The 19,888-nt window shown below is 40.0% G+C and overlaps 1 protein-coding gene across 1 annotated transcript in view; it reads right to left on the bottom strand.

Annotated features, from left to right (window-relative positions):
- The window catches only part of LOC118646836, a 33,131-nt gene that overhangs the window by 7,255 nt on the left and 5,988 nt on the right, over nt 1–19,888 (bottom strand). The window lies entirely within an intron of this gene.

The raw sequence follows: 19,888 nt of genomic DNA, 5'->3' as shown, positions 1-19,888 counted from the left end.
TACTGTTTCCGTAACGCACCCGATTTTTCCCGAGCGTCACCGGCGGCGCTGCCGCAAGGAGACGGAGATTTTTTGAATCTGTCGCTTCTCAGACCCCTTTCATCAAATCCTTGATTCCAGGGCAATCAGATCCTAATGCCCCTCAAGTTTGTTTTTACTGCAAATCACCAGGTTATTTTATGAGGGATTGCAAGAAGCTTTCGTATTGCAGAGCGAACAAAGGCGCACCCTTAGCTCCAGCCGCTATGCAAACAGATTCGGGAAACATGAGAAGCGTCCCGGTAATGAGCGACGTCCGCCGGAATGCAACTCCGATAGGGCGCCCGTCAACGAGCGTGTTGACTGTGAAAGAACCAGAAATTACCCCTTTGCCTACATCGCCCGAATAAACACGGAAATCAAGACCAGTATTATCCAATGGTGACACTATCGTCCCCAGATCTTCTGAGGCAATGTGTCTTTATGATTGACTCTGGCTCTGGGATAAACCTCCTTAAGACAAAGTCCAATCAATATAACGATCCCATGAGAAGACAAACGATCACATCTACTTCATGGAATATCTTCTGTTCCGCGAGTTTTCAATATCTGGATGGAACAGAAGCGTTATTAAGTATTCGAAATTTGGTGACAAGTTTCACCGAGCGCTTAAGACAATCTAATTGGCTCAGCCAGTGCGTATCACTGCATAGCGAACGGTCGAAGACCGGCCGTGAACTTCGACCAGTCCCGAAGGATTTCGAAAAATTGCGGCGATTGATTGGTGGACCGAGAGCATCGCCGAATACAATAAATAAGAGACCGCGAGCTCGCTCAGGAGCATTTGCCTAGTAAACGCGGATGTACATAACTCGAACCTCACAGTCGGACGTGATCAGTGCATTTTATTGAAGTGAAACTAACGTGTTAATTTATAATACGGAATTTCGGTAGAATCCAATACGCGTTTCTTATTAAATTATCTCGAATCATATTTAACACAACAAGACGCGAGCAAAGTGTTTCACACGAGCTTCGGCCCGCACGTGGGATTGTTCCACGTGCTCGTCTTCGTGCAAAGCGATTGTACACAAGCGGGGCCCCGAAATTCGCGTGGTACCATGATTCGATAACACGATCCATTCGACTACACAATTAATTCGGACACCTGACTCAATCATATAATCTATTCAAACTTACGACTTACTCGATTATATGATCTATGTGAACATGCGATTTATGATATTCGATGACACAATTTACTCAATTAAACGATTACCTTAATCATGTCATTTATACGAATCGCACATTGTAAAGTTTCAATATAATTCTTCGTCTGGGGTTTTTATGCCGCAAGGCTTTTCTCCACAGAACCAAATAAAGACTCAGTTCCTTGGCTCTAAAAAATTGTGTGCTTTATTTTCAACCACCTACCCTTCCATTCAAAATAACAAGAACTCTCCAAGAGAAGAGTATTCGACGATACATCTTTCCTACCTGTTAAAACTTTGGGATCTGTTTTAATACAACTCATGGGCAAACCTACGTTTTTTCACATCGTCCAAGATTCTGTTAGATTTGTTCAAGATAGAATTTTAGGCAATCGATTTCTTCGGGATCGAACTGCTAGCATTAACTTCAAGGATCATTATCTTCATTACGACAATAGCGCTATTTCCTTTTCCGAATTAACTAGTACTAAGATTATGAAGAGAACTATCTCGCCCTTTTTCATGAATATTACAAACCCCGAGAAAACCAGTGGATATATATCTCGTACCACTTTGACAAACGGATTACATTTTGGAGATGCTATTGTTACTAATATAAACAAAAGAGCTTACTTGCCGATTGTTAACACAACGGATACAGATTATAAAATAGAGATACCCTCCTTGGAATTAGAAGATTTCGATTTAATTAACCCAAGCAGCACCAATATGTTCAATTCAAGTGATTATAAAGGAAAAAAACCTGATAGTTGTTCTGCTCAGACCCTAGGACACGGGGTAGACAATTCTTGTGTTATAGAAAATAAAATTTATGAGTTGAATGATACTCGTTGGGGATTCGTCAACGGAAAACGTGCTAAACCCGAGTCCGACGGTACTTTTGTTGAGAATTCGCCCGCGGAAAATCATTTTGGAACAGGACAGCGCACTGAAACCCCCGGGGAAACAGTAGCTGTGGCTGTTTTTAACCCACTGTATTTTTGATCTAAAATAGATCAAGACGATGAAGAAGATCGTCTTTCTGAGATAAAGAATTTATTGCGTTTAAATCACTTGAATCCTAAAGAGAAAGATGTAGTATCTTGTTTCTTGTTGCTAAACATATTGATAGGTTTCATCTTCCAAAGAAAAAACTTGAAATAACTAATGCCGCTGAGCACTTCATACCTAACCATTAATAATGTTCCCATACACACAAAACAATACAGATTTCCCTCCGTGCATAAAAGATGCATAGATAAATTCTCAAGTTAACAAATTAGTGTCACACGATATGATTGAGTATTCCAGTTCCCCGTACAACTCCCCAGTACAGACTGTATCAAAGAAACCCGATTCTCTCGGAAATAAACAATGGCGAATGGTTATCGATTATAGAAACTTGAATGAAAAAACTATCGGAGATCCCCTCCCAAATATAACGGATATTCTGGACCTACTCGGGAGCGCAAAATATTTTTCTGTCCTCGACTTAGCATTGGGATTTCATCAAATTCCCATGGGTGCCCAAAACGGCTTTCTCTACTCCTTACGGACACTACCAGTTCAAAAGGATGCCCTTCGGCTTGAAGAACACACCCTCTACGTTTCAGAGACTAATGGACAATGTACTTTCTGGATTACAGGGAAACAAGCTATTCGTGTATATGGATGATATAGTGATATACGTCCGATCACTGAAGAAACACGAGGTAAAATTTGAAAGGTTAATGAAAAGATTAAAGAAAGCTAACCTGCAGTTACAGCCAGACAAATGCGAATTTTTGCGCCAGGAAGTTGCTTACTTAAGACATATAATTTACGCAGATAGCGCCCGCCCCGATCCCAATAAAGTTAAAGCGGTAACAAAGTTCCCCATCCCTAAAAGTGCTAAAAATATCAAGCAATTTTTAGGACTAGTCAGGTGTTATAGAAGATTCATTCCTAACTTTTCCAAAAAGCGAAACCACTAACAGACCTTTTAAAAAAGAACACTGCTTTAGCAACAAAAATATACAGAAATATTTTGAGATTTTCACTATGCTCAGAACCTATTCTGCAGTATCCCGACTTTAGTAAACCATTTACTCTGACAACTGACGCTTCAAGATACGCGATCGGCGGGGTTCTCAGCCAAACGGTCGGACAAGACTTACCGATAGCTTACACATCGCGAACCCTAAACAAAGTGGAACAAAATTATTCAACGATCAAGAAGGAATGTTTAGCCATTGTTTATTGTACTAATCATTTCCAACCCTATCTGTATGGACGAAAATTTACAATTATAACTGACCACAAACCCTTAGTATGGCTCCATTCTATAGTATAAAGGATCCCTCTTCAAAAATGTGGAAGTGGAGAACAAAATTAACCCAATACGAGATAAAATACAAGAAAAGACGATTAAACTATAACGCAGACGCCTTGTCTCGAAACCCTCCCGACGTGGTCGCACTACCGCTAAGCACCCCTAACGATTTGATTCCTCTCCGACCCCTTAGTCCCAACGTAGTCATCGAAGAATGCAGCGAAGATGGAAACAGTGACGACGAAGAAAATGAAAATAAAAGCAGCAACAACGAATATGACCCCAACCAATTCACTGAAACAGACAACGAAGGTAACAAACACTCTTACGAGGAGATAATCGGACCTACCCATATACAACGCAACGTTGTTTCTATACCCCCAGAAGAACAACCATTACTCAGGTTAACTGTAAAAGAAACTCGTGATAACTTGCTAAATCGCCCCGATAATCATATCATTTTTATACATTTAAATAGAACGCCCTTTGATAGCGGTGCTCACGAATACCAAAAACGAAACCTATTACCCAAATACCAGAATCTCAATTACGAGAGAGCTAACGTTATAATAAGAAAAAGAAAATACGTATTGATATCAATACCGATAAAATTTAATCATCGTACTCCAGTTGAACTCCAAACCCTAGATAATTTATTGCAATTCCTTGTCAATGTTATAACCGCTACAGCTTACGTCTCTCAGCATCAGCAAAACAAATTTTTTCGACAATCTTCCGTGGAAGTTTCCACGCAACACGTGAAAAACCGACTTCGAGCCCACTTAATAGACATTCCTTTAAACCTCATCATTTGTAAAAATCTGATACAAACACCTGATCCACAAACTCGAGAAGCATTAATAACCGAAAGCAATGCATGCGCGTGCGGTGGTCACAAAGGAGTAACAAAAACATATAATAGACTAAGAGTTAACTATTACTAGAACACTATAAAAAAAAATATTCAAAATTTTATTCAACAATGTCGACCATGCCAATTAAAGAAATTAACTAGGGTAAAAATCAAACAACCGATGGTTATCACTAACACCCCCGGAGAAGCTTTCCCTCAATATCGTGGAAGCGCTTCCCATTACAAAAAACGGAAATCGTTATATACTTACCATGCAAGATCTTTTAACTAAATACTCTCTTGCTGTCCCCTTGGGAGAAGCCACTTCCTTGACTATAGCTGATGCTTTCGCGAAAAAATTTATTTGTATTTATGGTACACCTAAAACTATTTTGACTAACCAAGGAACGAATTTCTTGTCAGCACTAATCCGTAGCCTCACACGAGAATTTGAAATTTTCAACATTTTAAGACTACGGCGTACCACCTTCAATCCTATGGATCCCTGGAAAGATCTCATCACGTGCTAATCTACGCATATCTACGCATACAGGTAGAGAAGGAAGAAAACTGGGACGAATACATGGAATTAGCTATGTTCTCATATAATACAAGTGTTTATGAAGGAACGCAATACTCCCCTTTCGAACTAGTCTTCGGAAGACTAGCTCAGTTACCCTCAGCACACCTTCCAATCAATTAAATCCTCTAGACCACTTATTATGAATACCTATCTAATTTTATAAATAAATTATGCGACTTGCAAGAAGACGCGCGGCTCAACCTCACTAAGGCAAAACAAACGAGTAAACATTACTATGATAAGAAAACACATCCCCAAATGTTCGAAGTAGGTTCGTACGTATTCCTGCTAAAAGAACCCTTTAAAGGAAAATTCGCCGCCCAGTATCGCGGATTCTATTCCATTACGGAAATATTGCCCAACAATAATGTCAAATTACTGATTGACAAACAAACCTGCATCGTGCATACGGATAAACTAAAGATCGCGCATATAGACCCTGGATAAAATTTTTAATATTAATTTATGTGTTCACAGATGCCAACGGCGAATCGCAAACCCTTCAAACTCCTTGATTTCGCACCGCCGACATCGCTAGTGATAAATCATTATTTGCATTTTACGTTGCCAAATCTCAGGTTACATCGAACTCGGGGAATACATCTGTGTATGCCATGAGTGCCTTATACAATGTATTCCCCTTCCAAATCAAAGATTCTACGAGAAAACTTTAATGCATTTTGTCAAAGACGGGCCACAAGAAATTCATATGTACTGTACCGTTTGTCGGACAAAACTGTTAATTCAAAAACCTATCGCACGTTGCCCCGATTGTAGACGTGCACACGCGCTTATGTTACCACAGCTCAGGCGAGAAGGCCGCGGCTTTCGAGCTTTGAATTTTGGAATATTCCTCCACGCAGAGAAGACAGGACTTCCGAGTGACTAAGTTCTGGGAAGTTTTCGTTCGCAGACGCAACCCTTAAGTTACATTATTGAAACCGGAGCCAAGATGTGTCCCCCAAGTGACGGTCGGTCCTCTACAGGACTACTCCGCAATTATCCAGACATTTACAATATGTCGTAAAATATCATCGACGATGCGTAAGCGCGGTGAAAACGCTGAAACCGTACAAAACGCGGTGCATGGGGAAATCCATGGGAAACGTGTTTTGTAAATGCGTATACGTATTCAAGTGCATAGTTATCTATTTTTTGACGATGCGTAAGCACAGCGAAAAACGCTTCCTATGAGAAACCATACGGATTCAAGCGCTTGGTGATTTATCTCGCGCTTTTCCGTTATTGCTCTTTTACTCTGCAAATTTTAATTGGTCGAGCTTGTGACCTATCTCTTGAATTTTCTCGGGATGTGCGTAATAGTCTTGTAAGCTAAAAATAATAATAATCTAATTGGTCGAACTAATCACATAAATTTCCGGGATGTGCGCAATCTGAAGTGGTGTGCCTGTATGTAGAATAAAATATCCGGTTGTTTTAAATAATGTGTGTTAAAATGGGGGATATATAAGAGATTGTATTTAGAGCGCTGCAGTTTTAGATTGAAGGGTCGATGTTGCTGCTCAGAGTATATTGCGGTAGGTAATATAATTAATTTTATAGTAATTTATAGTAAATGTGTAAATATTTGTTGTATAGTAAGAAAAGACATAGATGTCGACGCGCATAATGAGGACAGTGTGGATTCACTGGCGTATTTCTCATTAATTGATTTATTGACGAAGCTGTGGAATCCGACTGTTTCGGTGACGCCCAATATCAGGCTGCTCATTGCATCTCTATCGAGTTATATAGCCAAAAATGTAAAATGCGAATGTGAGGTAGCTAAGAGCGTAAAATGTGAATGCAAGACACGTCGAATTCGTGAGGCTATGGAGATAAGACGTATGATGAAGGATATATTTCAATTATGGGTTACGAAGAGTACGTTTGATCCCGTATGTCTTAGAATTGAAATGCAAAACTTTATTCGACAAAATATTTCTAACGAAACGTACGCGCGAACGGTCCTGGGTTTAATGACAGAGGATGCGTACAGATTTTGACTGAATAAAGTTTGAGGCTATATTTTTAAGGCTGGATATGGAGGATTGTGCTACTCAGACGGATTTCCAGGCCGATGAACAGAAGGAAAAAGATTCTCAGAAGAAGAATAAGAAGAAAGTGTAGAGTATCGATGCGATGTTCGAATCGATCGGTGATCAGGACGCGGGTTTGATATCTCAGAATGTAACGAGAGTAAAGGATGGGCGAGTGTTCGTAATAAGAACCCCTGGTGAAAATGGAAACTGTTTGGTTCGCGTGTGACATCGTACAGGTGGAGCCTGTACGATGTCAAAGATATAAAGAGAAGGGATAAATCCGATTGGTGGAAATATTCGAATTTGCGAACGCAGTTTCTTTATTCCTTGTCGGAGACGGATCGTAAGTTTGGAATATTGCGCGAGCTGTTCGATGTTGTGGCGAATGAGTTGATAATGGTTTCGGGAGTCGTGAAGGAAGTACAGAGGTACAGCGATATGTTTTTCTTGGATTACGAGAGCAGGAAGCGAAAACGCCTTGACGAGTCAACGGACAGCGATAAAGTCACTGTGACTATACCGGATGCAGTAGAGCCGTCGTGCTCGGAGTGTAGTGTTTTGAATAAAACAAAATAATGTGTTACGTCATATGATATCTATTACGGTGATTGATAAATTGTAATCGTGAATGATATAATGTACTCGCAATAGTATATGTATCCTATGTGAATAAATATATCGAAATATGTCGTTTAGCGTTGGTTATTATGTCCAATGCATACCAAACAATGACTCATCTACGTATATATTGTATTTCGTGGTTCGCGAAAAAAATGAATTCTCTAGCGCACCACGCAAAAGAAACTCTTGGCACGATTGTGTCTATAACGGAGTTGACGAGGGAGGAAATGCGAAGTTTCTCGGAAGCAAAGTGTTGTCACATATGCGGGAAAATATTCTTGGCGACAGATTTACGTGTGCGCGATCATTGTCACATTACTGGACGGTACAGGGGTGCGGCGCATCCGCATTGTAATTTAAATTACCATAATTTCTTTATAATTCCGGTGTTTTTTCACAATTTGTCAGGTTACGACGCACATTTTATTATTAAAGAAATTGCTAACGAATACGAGGGCAGAGTTGATTTATTACTGTTAAATAAAAAGACATATATTTAGTTTACAAAGAATGTTAGCTCTACGAGGAAATGGCATAATTGTGTAAAATTGAGATTCGCAGATTCGTATAAATTTTTAAATAAAAGTCTTGGTAAATTGGTGTCGTACCTAGATAGAAGTGACCTACGAATTGCGCTCGATCAATTTTTTCTGATTTGAGCAACGAAGAATTTGAACTGATTACACGTAAAGGTGTGTTTCCGTATGAGTATGTTGACAGCGTTGATAGGTTGCTCGAGACAGAGTTACCGTCGCGAGAGGCTTTTTATAGTTCGTTAACGGGAGAGGATGTGTCCGACGATGATTATAATTATGCCGTTAACGTTTGGCAGCGTTTTCACATTACAAATATAGGTGTATACAGTGATTTGTATTTAAAAACGGACGTGCTACTTTTAGCGGATGTTTTTGAAAAGTTCCGTAACAATAGTATAGAGAGTTACGGTTTGGATCCCGCACATTATTACACGTTACCGGGTTATACGTAGAACGCAATGTTGAAATACACGGGTGTTCGTTTTGAACTCTTGACCGATATCGATATGGTGTTGTTTGTGGAGCGTGGTGTGCGCGGTGGTCTTAGTCAATGTTCGAATAGATACGCGCGTGCGAATAACAGATATCTACCGTGCTACGATTCGTCGCAACCATCGTCGTTTCTTATGTATTTTGACGTAAATAACCTGTATGGTTGGGTGATGTGCCAACCGTTACCGTACGCGTGTTTTCAGTGGCTCGACAACGTTGTTAATTTCGACATAATGTCGGTGACCGCAGATTCATATTTCGGATATATTTTGGAGGTGGACCTCGCGTATCCGTACGAGCTGCATGACACTCACGCGGATCTTCCTTTTTGTCCCGTGCGGATGACGCCTCCCGATAACGTTAAGCTTTTGGCCACGCTTCACGATAAGTCGCATTATGTGATACATTATCGCAATCTACAACAGTGTGTGCGACACGGATTGCGTGTGACGAGGATTTATCGCGTTTTACGATTCGTACAATTTCCGTGGCTTCGTGAATATGTAGAATTGAATACGAGATTTAGGATTGGCGCGAAAAACGAGTTCGAAAGAAATATGTACAAGCTAATGAACAACGCGGTAATTGGAAAGACTGGAAAATGTGCGCGATCGCGTGGATGTGCGTCTCGTGACGAGTTAGGAGAGAAGGCACGGAGCGGAGGCGTTAATTGCCAAACCAAATTTTCATAGTAAAAGCATTTTCGCTGAGAATCTAATAGCCATTAAATTGCGTAGATTAGAGGTGACGCTAAATAAACCGTTGTACATTGGTATGACTATTTTAGAAATAGCTAAAACGTGCTTATACGAATTTCATTACGATCATATGTTGCCTCTATATCGGGACAAGTGTAATAGCGTAAGTATAAAGTTATATACACGGATACGGATAGTAAAAAATATAATTTGTTCGTGTCGAAAGGAGGAGAGATAAAAAAGCGTAGATTGAGTACAACGAATATTGCGTTTCTTCGCTCTTTGGGTTTTATAGTGTGAAACACCAATCATGACGATTGACATCCTCAACATCGGAGATGAGCCGATTTTCGACGAACGTATCGTCAGGATCGAGACTCACACGTACAATCCGTACGCCAACAGCGAGGAGATACATATACCTATTCAGCAACAGGATCTATACACCTTGCCGTGTGAAAGCGTTCTCTACGTCGAGGGAAAATTATCGGACGACAAGCATATGTCGAAACTGACGAGTAATTGTGTCGCTTTTATGTTCGACGAAATTCGTTACGAGTTAAACAGTGTAAAGATCGATAGAAGCAGAAACGTGGGGACAACCAGCACGATCAAGAGTTACGTCTCGTTGACGTCGAAGGATAAGGATATATTGCAGAACGCGGGATGGGGCACACCGCTAGTTTCCGTGAACGGTTTCTTCAATCTTTCCGTTCTTTTGAAAATGCTCTTAGGTTTTTGCGAGGATTACCAATGCATAGTGATAAACGCGCGACACAAACTTATCTTAATACGCGCGCACAACGACAACAATTGTATCGTGGCACAAACTGATTCCAAAGATTCCTAAAGTCATTCTATCTAAAATTCAATGGCGAATGCCTCATGTGATGTTGAACGACGTTAACAAATTACCGTTTTTACGAACGCTGGAGAGCGGGCGATTTCTGAGCGTTGTGCGCGCAATCAAACACTATTACATACGTGTCGAACTTTGTACCGTGCACGCGACTGTGTCGGAGATGTTACGAAGAGTTGTAGGGACGAGCGCTCCTGTGGTATCAGCGAAGAACGGCATACCACTCCGTAGTTACTGCGCTACACGCGGTACATTTAGCGTGTAGCAGGTGCGATCGGAGGCTGATGACGACTAAACCAGCCTCGCAGTACGCGGAGTACGTATCCACCTTCTTAGAGTATCGCAGGGTGTTTGAAAGGTACCGAAGAAACGGTACCCTGTACGAAAGAGAGGTGGACAGTTATTAAGGTATTTTTTATAATACGTTATCTGTTTTATGTCGGTAGAAATAACGTTCGATAGTAATGACAAAACGGTCGCAGTATTGTAAGTATATAAAACGTACCGTTTTTTTTTGTATTAGTTTTTCTTTTAGTAATTTTTACTTTTCGTTTTTTGTTATTTGATAGAAATCGTATACAAAATCAATTGCGTAGCATTTATTGCTACGTTAATATGATCTGAAATGACATGCTTCGCATCAATGGACAAATACAAACATCTATTAGAAGGTTTCCTAACGAAAAGAGCAATATAGACGTATACGCCGAGGTATCTGAACATCCCTCTCAGGCACGAGAAATAATCTAAACTTTAGGATCTGAATTTTTATATATTTTACGAAATTAAAAATACTTAAGAAGAAATAAGAAAAAAAAAGAAGAAAAGTAAAATAAAGTAAATCATTTATACATGTAAATAAATTATAATTAATGTGTAAATAAATAGTTTAATATCTCAGAAAATGCTAGAAAGATTGTTATCGTTTAATTGTTATATAAATTTTAGAAATTTATATCTGACAGCATGAATATTATAGAACATAATATCTACTTTTTTATAGAGAAAATGAAGAATATTATAAAAAAAAAATAATTTAACTAAAAATTTTTTGATTTCGTCAAATATATAATTTTATCATGGTTTTACTTTTAACTCTCTGCAAATTTTTTTGTGTTTATTAAAAACTGCCAACATTGAATAAATTACATTTAATTTGTTACAATTAACGTTAAATACATTGAATTTTTACAGCTGTCAAATTTTTATAGATAATTATCTGTACAATCATCATTGCAATTTATTTTTAAAAAATGAAAAATAAAAAGTCAATTAGCGCGCGTCTGTGGTGTATTGTTACAAGTTCATCTCACACATCTAGGTTTAGAAAATGATTTAAAAAAAGAAATACTTCGGTGTAAAGAGAATGATAAAATCATGAGATCGCGTATTATTATGAGCACTCACTACATTCATTTAACTTTATGAATATATTAGCATCTGAATTTTGATCTGCTTCAGTTTATTGAACTTATTTTAAAATTATTAAGAAGGTAGCGCAAGTTTTTAGCTTAAATTTTATTATTCTCTGCTATTCTCTGCTATTATTTTACTATTATTTGCTAAGCGCAGCAAGCGCACGCTGCGATCACCCGAACTACGATTCGCGCTCTTTATCGCAGTCTGCCTCGATGTTATCTTTCACTTTTCAGTCTGCCTTTTTGCATATCGTTTTCTAAACGTATAAACAATTATTATATTAATTTTTAGCCTTGAATCTTATGATTTTTTTTACTACTAATTTTTCGCCACTTTGAAGCGGTCTGTCGACACTTTCTCTTCCAGCAAACAGTCTGCCAATAATTATGACATCTTGTTTCAATAAACACTAAACATTCCCGCAGATTTTATGCTTGAATCTTATTTTTTTTTTGTCATGAAATTTACTATCTTTATCGCCCCCCCCCCCCTTAATCTTCCTGACCGCTCAGGCAGACTGGCGATTTAATGTTCGGCAATACCAAAGGACCCTTTTTAGCTAGAGACTTTCCATAATGCTTATTGATGCTATTTTTATGTAGCTAGCTCTTAGACTAAAAACCATGCGGACTGTTTATTGATCGTGACAATCCATAGTTGGGAGCTTTTCCTGATGGACTTTTCGATGAAGATGATCTAGTAGAGATCAAATGTCTTCTTTCAGCTAAAAATATAACAGCGGAGGAAAGCAATTAGTACATTGCCTCAATTAAAAAGTATTTTTGATAAAAAAAGATCCAAACGTAATAAACCGAACTCATCGGTTCTTTTATCAAATATAGAATCAACTAAACATAACACAGCGCAATTGTTGTATTTTCATTGTATGGACGCCAAAAAGCGTAAAAACAATACGTGTTAATAGAGATAACGATTTTTGGAAAAGAAATGTTGCCTTTCTTAACACGTTTTTATTTTAACTGTATGCTTCCTGAAATTTTGGACAGTCGGCATAATAGACATATGCCTATCAGAGAACCAAAGTATATAATAGAAGCAAAAGAAAAGTTGTCCAAAAGTGTAAATAATTGTAACACTAAACGACAACGTATAATGACAGTCAATGAACAAGCAACCAAAATGCTAGGCTCAAGTTAAGAGCTACCAGCATTCGTAACGCTTTCCTTTGTTACCAAATTATCGTGAATTATCGTGTGGCTCGGAAATCCGTGCTTGGCGCTCAAAAATATATAATATTTTGAAGATACCATTTTCGCGAGTTACCGATATCGTTGAGAGAGCATTTTCAAGCAATATTCCGTAGATACCGTTTTCGCGAGTTACCGATATCGTTGAGAAAGCGTTAGTTTATATTAATAGTCGTTACCGATTAATTGGACGTAGTCCCTTCGAACCTGGCGGTTCCTGAAGAAAAGCCACGTCGCAAATTTTGGCGTCGCAAATAAACGATTGAAATACAACATTTCATTGGAGACCAATCCTACTGCTGTGATAAAGCAAGACGACTGCATTATAATGAGTCATGTTACTGATTATATTCTGTTAGCAGATGAAATGACAAGTCGCAAAAGAGTAATAGATACCCGTGAGATATCTCTTTCTTCGTGAAAGAAAATGTCTTGCCGCAAAACAGTAAATTGAACGATTCATTGGATCTATTCCTACGCGTTGTGACAGAAACATCTTGTTTCGAAACACGAAGTGTACATAGATACTACATAGAATTTCCACAATTAATTAGAGCCAGTTGTACAAAAAGTGTACAAATAATGAGAGGCAATTGTACTGTTCACTGGCGCTGTATCTTTTTTGATGGAATTAAACTTTACGTATATGACAGCATATCTGGCTGTACATACAATAGAATGGCATCTAAAAAAAAGAATACATAAGCGCTCGTTTTCCACAAATAGTACCTACAGACATAAGTTTTGAGAAAGTTCAAATACAACCAGATGGTATGTACTGTGGAATATATGCTGCTGTTTTTGCAATGGATATAGTATTAGAGATCCGTGCAAAGAAAAGTATTCTAACAATGTTGAATCTATGAGACGATACTTTGTCACTATTGGCCCTACGGATGCCCCACTATTATGCCAAATCCGCGGCACTACTTAAGCCGCTGCCGAACAGCAGGCCGCGGGATCAGTCATAGTCAATCAAGCCGATACATACGGCCCGCGAGATTAGCATACGAACTTAGAGTTCGGAATTTAGTCGCGACGCATTTTGAGCGAGCAAACATACAGCGCGCTATCTCAGAGCCGCGCGTTGCATCTTATCACCTTTGAGTAAATCGACACGGCACCTTCGCCAATCGTGAGTGCAAAGAACTGCATTGTAACTACAGAGAATAAACACTTCTTTTTGTTAATCACTAAAAACAAGTGTGTTGATGACTCGAGGATCCTGCCAACGAAAGCCTCCTTTCGCGAGTTCCTATTCCTAAGGCGGCAACGAACCCAACAAGATTATTTGTCGCACCGCAAGGTATGGCAAAATCATTTGTTGCACCGCAAGGTACAACAAGCCGCCGCCGAACCGCCGAATCAATCCCACCCTTCTGTTTCGCGCGTGTTCCCTACTCCGGAGCGCTAGCGGCCGCTGAGCGTAGCGTCAATCTCTTTGTCCGCGCCCTATTTAAATCAGCGTATGGACGCTGGAGAGTCACTATTCTTTAATTTTTCGGTAGTCATTCACGTCATTCACTATTCATTATTCTTTCAGTCACTATTCTTTAATTTTCACGTCAGTCACCTCTTTGTGCGATTCTATCAACCGACACATCTCTTTTATTAATTTCGATCAGTTGATTTCGCGTCATCGCTCGTTCGCCGAATATTCAGTGCAACACTTCTGCATCACTCTGCCGCCTCAAGATAGAGAATTGCGATGAGACTCACCCGTTGCGAATTCTCCTGCCGATATCATTGTGCGCTAACAGATAATTGTAAGTAGAACAACTCTATTATTATAGTATATACCTCTCCCACGAAACCAATTCATATCATAAGATCAGACGACACAATCGGAATAACCACCTGTTAGCCCGATTGTGTTTACAATTTAAATCTCTATATTTTTAATCGTTCATCCGGACCGCGATCTGTCCTACTCGTGAAACAAGTTTCTCTTATACCCCTCTAACCATCCTAACAGATTTTCCCACCCGCGGTCCGCGAATCGCGAATAGATATTTGAAAATATAAATTAACATCGGTAAAATTAGAATAACCAGAATACTTGTGCTCTAATAAACCGTAGATTCCGCCAACAAGCGTTCAATCGCTTGTCAGCGATATAAGTTAATAAATCGTAGATTCCGCCAGCAAGCGTTCAATCGCTTGTCAGCGATATAAGTTAATAAACCGTAGATTCCGCCAGCAAGTGCTCAACCGCTTGCCAGCGACATAAGTCACGAGCACAAGTATACCCGACACTCTTAATTTGCCCGAATGCTTAAGCGTGCAACCGCTTGACGAAGCATTTTCTTTCTCTCTCTTCTTCGTAAATGGCCAAACCGAACAAGCATCGTGCAGGCCGCAGAAAACAAGCGAGAGTTTTGCGAGCTCAACAGAGAGCGTTAGACAGAGCAATAAAAGAATTTGAATCATTCATCGAAAGACCGCTGCAGCATAAAGCTCTGCCGGGAAGAGCGATCTCACCCCTCAACCTCTCTCAAGAAGATTTTCCTTGAACACTAGACAAATAATAAACAGCGGCCCTGAAATTATCACTATAAATGACTCAGACGACGACACTCTAACTACAGTTAATTCACAACCAGAACTAGAACCGCTAGATCCTTCGGGTAATTATGACAATTTCACGATATCTCAAATTATAATATTTCCTCCGCCCGGAGTTTAATGGAACCCCATCGATTTTCCTTACCTACACGAATCTCACATACACAATTTTAATTATATACCAATATATAAAATTCTGTACTTATAATAATTAATACAATATTATATAATAATTAGCAACAATATATGTATATTAATATGAGTAGGTATTCAAGAGGGATTCTAGACCGGGAGCTCTAAGGGGGTTTCCTACTAGTAAACAAAGGGTAAAAAGGGGGGGGGGCGTTATTTCTCCCCACTCCCACCACTGACGCCCCCCCTTTACCAGTAAGGACCTCCAAACTTCCGCATCCCCCTCGGAGCTTAGAAGTTTTTTTAATCAATCTCCCCCCCCCCCCCCTCGAGCTTAATGTGAGACTTACTCTGCGATTTTCGTTGCGTTGGGAGATAGTGCTCACGTAATCCATATATTGCTTTCACACGCAAAAAAAACTGAGATGAACGAAATCGCGGAAACGCCTGTCTCGACGCGGAAACGTCCATCCCGATGGGCAGACGACTCGAGACTGATTGACAATGAGTAAGTTTGCCTTTCTTATGTGCAAGATGCTGCGTATGTAGCGGAATCTTTCATCAGCCGAAAGTTATTATTTAGACGTTGGATAACATAGCGCCAACGCTTCGATCGATACGATTTGTAAATAAAAGATGCGGTTTAGCGTTCTCTCGCTCCCATCCATCGCGCGCTCTCATTCCCACTCATCGCATATATATTTTTTTTGCGCGTTTTTACTCACACCAAGTGCATGATATTAATAAGGGAAGTCGTAGGAATAATCTTACTCTTCAGTGATAGACAAAATGTGTTGCCACAACGGTTAAAATTTTGTAAATAGAAACGCTGTAATTTTCTGTGTCGGCTACCGACTTATGAGGGGGAACAATGCGCGTAGTCGCGGAAAAAGATACTTTTGAAACCTACTAAAGACAAAATAATACAAAAATCTGAGAAATGGTGTATGATTCAAAATAAGAGACGTTTGTCGCGCCGACTGACGTTTCAACCGTTACGAATTGTAAATAAGGAATGCGATTCGTAGAAGGGATGCGATTCGCGGTTTAGCACCGATATCCAGTTTTTCGCAAAACTAGAAGCTCGCTTTAAAATTGTATAAATAAAAAAACAAAATGGTGAATGCCGATATTCTGGTTGAGACAAAGAGAGACAAAGGATTGTAGGAAGTATATAAATGGTCAGGAAATGCACGATTACACAGTCGACATGAAGTCTAAGTTGTGAGCGAATCAGTGCGATTTGAAAAAATGACTTCGAATAAAATGGCGGAACTTGTACACATCAGAGATGATGTCAAAGTGATAGACATTGCGGATGATGTTGAAATGATAGACATTGCGGATGATGTGATTGATTGTATAAATATCGCAGACAATGAAAATAAAGTGGTAGACATTGTGGATGGTACGAATAATGTAATAGACATTGCGGATGATGTGATAAACATTGCGGATAATAACCTAGAAAACTTTAATATTGTGGACAATGTACAACAAATGGATGATGCTGAGATAATAAGCATTGTGGGTAATATTAATTTTGAGGATGTGATGTACGAAGAGAGCGTGGTATCTGAAAATAATAACTACACGAGTGATTGCAGCGAGGATTATATCAATATCGTCGAGAAACACTTGACACCTGCGGAAGTGCGTGCCATAACCGGACGAACCATTGTGCTATATACTTTTACTACACCACAGGTAGTACATATTCAGCATGTGCCGAATGCATAATGCAAATAGCAGACACAGATTTCGGCATAATGTACGCTTTTAGTAAACATGTGACTAATGCGTTCGGTAGACTGGACGGAAAGTATTGTTCAAATTGCAGACAGCTTATGTTTGTATTGATTCCCTGTAATTTGTGCCCGGTTTGCACAGCGTAAAGACTTGTTAATAATTGTTGAAAAAACATTTAAAAAATGATACATTTCGAACAAAAAGAACGCGAGCTGTTAAAGCAAGCTGACACTCGCAACCGTAAGTGAGTGTTTAGAGTAGTTGCAACGATGCAACGAGTGTATCAAACGACTTAAGGAATGTAGCCGCGCTAAACGTCCTCGGCTCATCGTTGACCATAGACAATCTTTGGTGGCGAGAATTGCGCGACTTATAGGTGAAAAGACACAAGTACAAAGACGTTTTGTGCACATCGGCGGTAATTACACAAATGATAACGCGGACAGACTCGTGTAACGAAAAATTGATACAGCGTTCAAGAATTGCATTCAAACAGGTGCGGTGATAAATACAAACTATATTAAACCGCGAACGTTTTTAGAAGACGCCGGAGATATAGTGCTCAAACGTGTGCGGGATGCTCTAAAAAGACACGACTGTGTAAAAGTAAACACCGCGTTCAACGGCGTGTTTGTAACGGGTGAAAAACGCGCCAACAAAAGTATAAACATTAAAAACTGCAAACACTTTCAAACATCAGATTTAGACGAACGGTTGCGTCATCAAGCCCACGTTAGCGTCGCTTGAAGAATTTCAAGAACGCGATAGTGGTTGGACGTTTTCACATATATTAAATTTAACTGTAAACATGAACAAGTTTAATCCTCTACACGCGGGACGTTACGTAACATTGTTGCAAAAAATAATGGTTAAAAGAGCAGTAGTGAATGTAAAATCAAAGAACAATGCGTGCTTCGCGTGGTCGATTTGTATGGTCGCCGCTTTGTATCCTGTAGAAAGAAACACGAGGTTAGTAAAGTCATCGTATCCGCATTATACGACGGTCCTATAGTTTGACGACATCAAGTTTCCCGTTACATTAAAAGACATTGGGAAATTTGAGAGACTCAACGTGTATGGGATCGCAAAGGAGCAGATTTATACGCTACGACTCACGGATAACAAGAGAAAAAAGCATGTCAAAAGCACATTTTGTACGTTGTGACGTCCTAGCGTCCAGAGATTTTTCTTGTCCAATATCTCTTGAAAATTGTCTCGATTCACGCGCGCCAAGTCGGTCGCCTAGCAGCGCCCAAGTGGCGCCGATTCTACCTACCCACGTCCGCCGTTGCCGTCATGTTCCTTCACGCTCCAGCGACGGTCAGACGCTCTGTTGACTTCGTGCGAGTCTTACGTAGGCAGAATTCGAAATGTGCGTAGGTACGGTGTTGAGAGTGCCGTCGCGATAGAAGACGACACGCGAGCCATGTAAAATCGTACGTAACAGAGGTCGTATTCATGTATAAAACGCGGCATCGTATGTTTGCCTTCGGTTTCGAGTAAAGTGTTCGGCTGCGCATTTGAGCAAAGTGTTTGCTCGAAGGGGATACGTTCGGTAGAATATCGCGAGTGCCAATTAAGTGACGCGCTACTAGTCGTCGTGCGAGCATACGAAATACAAAATTCTCGAAACAAATTTGTCTTCGTTCGTTGTATCTTGGCGCGTAATTTTGAGAGTGCGCTAGCAGATGACACGCGAGCCATGTAAAATCGTACGTAACAGAGGTCGTATTCATGTATAAAGCGCGGCATCGTATGTTTGCCTTCGGTTTCGAGTAAAGTGTTCGGCTGCGCATTTGAGCAAAGTGTTTGCGCGAAGGGGATACGTTCGGTAGAATATCGCAAGTGCCAATTAAGTTACGCGCTACTAGTCGTCGTGCGAGCATACGAAATACAAAATTCTCGAAACAAATTTGTCTTCGTTCGTTGTATCTGGGCGCCTAATTTTGAGAGTGCGCTAGCAGATGACACGCGAGCCATGTGAAATCGTACGTAACAGAGATCGTATTCATGTATAGAGCGCGGCATCGTTTGTTTGCCTTCGGTTTCGAGTAAAGTGTTCGGCTGCGCATTTGAGCAAAGTGTTTGCTCGAAGGGGATACGTTCGGTAGAATATCGCGAGTACCAATTAAGTGAAGCGCTACTAGTCGTCGTGTGAGCATACAAAATACAAAATTCTCGAAACAAATTTGTCTTCGTTCGTTGTATCTTGGCGCGTAATTTTGAGAGTGCGCTAGCAGATGACACGCGAGCCATGTAAAATCGTACGTAACAGAGGTCGTATTCATGTATAAAGCGCGGCATCGTATGTTTGCCTTCGGTTTCGAGTAAAGTGTTCGGCTGCGCATTTGAGCAAAGTGTTTGCTCGAAGGGGATACGTTCGGTAGAATATCGCAAGTGCCAATTAAGTGACGCGCTACTAGTCGTCGTGCGAGCATACGAAATACAAAATTCTCGAAACAAATTTGTCTTCGTTGTATCTGGGCGCGTAATTTTGAGAGTGTGCTAGCAGATGACACGCGAGCCATGTAAAATCGTACGTAACAGAGATCGTATTCATGTATAAAGCGCGGCATCGTGTGTTTGCCTTCGGTTTCGTGTAAAGTGTTCGGCTGCGCATTTGAGCAAAG

The sequence above is a fragment of the Monomorium pharaonis genome, chromosome 8 (assembly GCF_013373865.1).
Source record: "Monomorium pharaonis isolate MP-MQ-018 chromosome 8, ASM1337386v2, whole genome shotgun sequence".
NCBI classification, from domain to species: Eukaryota; Metazoa; Arthropoda; class Insecta; order Hymenoptera; family Formicidae; genus Monomorium; species Monomorium pharaonis.
This window is presented reverse-complemented; position numbering and strand designations above follow the sequence as displayed.